This window comes from Corvus brachyrhynchos, unplaced genomic scaffold, assembly GCF_000691975.1.
Source record: "Corvus brachyrhynchos isolate BGI_N302 unplaced genomic scaffold, ASM69197v1 scaffold378, whole genome shotgun sequence".
NCBI lineage: Eukaryota > Metazoa > Chordata > Aves > Passeriformes > Corvidae > Corvus > Corvus brachyrhynchos.
Window position 1 is genome coordinate 36,737 of NW_008239768.1, and position 3,067 is coordinate 39,803.

The 3,067-nt window shown below is 55.6% G+C and overlaps 1 pseudogene; it reads right to left on the bottom strand.

Annotated features, from left to right (window-relative positions):
• Positions 1-3,061, bottom strand: part of LOC103621475 — a 10,202-nt pseudogene extending 7,141 nt beyond the window's left edge.
• Between the last annotated feature and the right edge of the window lie 6 nt (positions 3,062-3,067).

Genomic DNA, 3,067 nt, shown 5'->3' on the forward strand with positions numbered 1-3,067 from the left:
AAAAGAGCAGGCAAAGGAAGGCAGGAGAGAAAGGAGGACCCAGCCAAGAGCATCACTCCGGATCTCTGAGGGAAGGGGAAACCTTTTGTTGTCTGGAAACCAACAAAAACTCGGAGTATCTCTGCCAGGCCACTGAAGGCCTCTCCTGCCCCACTCCCCTCAAGCAAAGTGCCCCTCCTTGCCCATCCTCGCAGCACTGTCCTCATGCCCTTCTGCTCGTTGTGGATGATGGGGCAGAGGGTTTGTTCCAGGGCATCCTGCAAGCACCAGGCAGGACAGTTCCACCAGGATGGGAACCCAGCTCAGGGCTGAGGGACTCAGAAAATCTAAACACCAACACAACACCAACAGGGCACATTTGTCACTTTTGCTACAAAAGGCAGCACTGAAAATGATGGGTAATGAGAGCCTCCTAATCACCCCAATCCCTTCTCCATTTTAAACTTTCTCTGAAATAACCAGAATAGCTCTTCAAATTCCTTCATCTTTGTCAGTCCCAGATCTTTGGAGAGCAGACTGCAGAAGAGAGCACAACATCAGCATGTTGGTAATCAGACATGGCTTGTTGTCCCTTTCTCCTTACTCAATTACAGCAGTAGATGTTGCAAATAACACGCTGTTCTGAAGAATTTTTCCTGCAGCAAGTTATTTTCCTAACGCAGTTCTTGTGCTCGAGGCATGAGCTCTGGCGTGCCCCAGGTCAGAGACAGTCCAACTGCGTTACTCCTTTGCATCACAGAAGCGACTTCAGCATCAGGAAAAGAGCTGCTTGCTGAGTTAGCTAGCTGGCTTCCTTGCAGAGGGAACATGCAGGAGCTGATGGTATCGGCTCACATTAGCTCGGAGACAAAGGAAGAGAGAGGCTGTTCTGGTCCGATTCCTAACAGGTTTATTGTTAGAAGTTTCACAACCCGAACAAGCTCGGAAGGGATGGAATGTGATGGGATCCTCCACTGAGGCTTGTCCTCAGTTTTATGGAGAGTTTGAGAACCGAGGGGAAAAGGGAAAACAACCAATGAGTTACAAGCCAGGGGGAGGATACAATGTAACAAGAACCACTGGGGGGGAAACCGAGAGGCGGGAGTTATAACAGAACCAATGAACGACTGAGTAACTGAGAATTTTCCCGAACCGGGGAAGGCGGCTTCTACCCGGGCACCACCAAGGGGGGGTGCAGGGTAAGCTTCAGCTTCTGAGCTGCCTCTCGACCCACCCTCTGGGTCGGCCTCTTCGGGAAACTCGATCCAGGGGAGGGGCTGGGATTGATTGACATCACGCTGCCCCAGCCCCGCAGTGGGATGGGTCACTGAAACATCTCCCTCTTTTTTATTACCTTGAAATGAGGGGGAAGGCTTACAGCACCAATCCATCACCATTTGGCTGTGGAAGACACTCTCGGGCCAGAGAAAATCAGAATCATGGAATCACTAAGGTTGGAGAAGACCTCCAAGACCATCCAGTATTCCTTGATGCCACAGGAAGAAAAGTATGAACGGAAATGATTAATTGGGGTTGAAAGTCAACAAATCCGCTCGCCCCGATGAATTCCCGATGTCAGTCTGCATCTCGGGGGATGTTCCTGCCCGTGGGTTCATCCAGGAGCCCACAGAGAGCCAGGAAGATGTGGAGCCCATCAGCCAGGTGTCTTCCCAACATGGATCACCAGGACCACAGATAACCAGGGCTCTGCCCAACAGGGGTCACTGGGGATCATCCAACGCCGATCCTCCCACGGGGGATGGAGCTGGAGAAGCGCACGAAGCTCTTCCCACACTCGGGGCACTCGCAGGGCTTCCCTTAGTGGTGCCTCCATTGCTGTTGGGTCAAGTGAGAGTTCCTGGAGAAGCTCTTCCCACACTGGGGACATTCGTAGGGCCTCTCCCCGGTGTGGATGCGCCAGTGTCTGATGAGGTGGGAGTTGCGTTTGAAGCCCTTCCTGCAGTCGGGGCAGCGGAAGGGCCTCTCATCCGTGTGAATGCGCTGATGTACGAGGAGATCAGGGCTCCTTGGAAACCTCTTCCCACACTCAGAACACTTGTAGGGCCTCTCCCCAGTGTGGGTGCGCTGGTGTACCCTCAGGTCGGAGCTAAGTCCGAAGCTCTTCCCACATTCCTAGCAGTCATAGGGCCGTTCCCTGGTGTGAACCACCTGGTGCTGGATCAGGTTGGAACTCCTGGTGAAGCCCTTCCCACACTCCCCACACTCGTAGAGCCTCTCCCCACTGTGGATCCTCTGGTGCTGGACCAGGCTGGAGCTGCTGGTGAAGCCCTTCCCACACTCCCCACACTCACAGGGCCTTTCCCCCGTGTGAATCCTCTGGTGCTGGATCAGGATGGAGCTCTGGCTGAAGCTCTTCCCACATTTCCCACACTCATAGGGCTTTTCCCCAGTGTGGACCCTCTGGTGCTAGATCAAGATGGAGCTGTAGCTGAAGCCCGTCCCACATTGCAAGCACTTGTGGGGCTTCTCCCTGCCCTGAGGATTCTCCCCCAACTCCGAGCTCCCCCTGGATCTCCGGCTGCCTTCCCGGCACAGGGGGGCTCTTTCCTCCTTGGATCTCTCTGGGCTGTGTTTGCAGCCCCTCCTCGTGCGGCATCTCCGGGGCCTTTCCTCCTCCTCCTCCATCCAGCCACGCCTTGGGAATGACAAATCCTGGTTTGGGGGGAAAAACAAGGGGTGAGAACTTTGTGCTGGGGGTTCCTCCTGCCCAAGTCCATCACCGGGCATCTTGTGTCTGTAAATACCACCAAAACACCAAGATTCAGTCCAAAGGTGCCCCAAACATCAACACACAACCCCAAAACTCCCAAAACATCAAGATTCAGACAAAACCCACTTGGCGCTCCCCCCCTCCCACCTCCCCAAATTCCCCTCGCGGGGGGCGCCAAGGCCGGGCCACACGGGGGCTCCAGCTGGGGAGCGCCGGGCGCTGCGGCTCTGCCTGGCAACTGCTGACTCACCAGCGCCGCGCCTTCTGATTGGCTGAGCGCTGCCTGAGGGCCGCGCCTGCACCAAGGGGGGACACCCTGCTCCAGGGGGGATGGCCCGAAAACCGGGCACCCCCAGC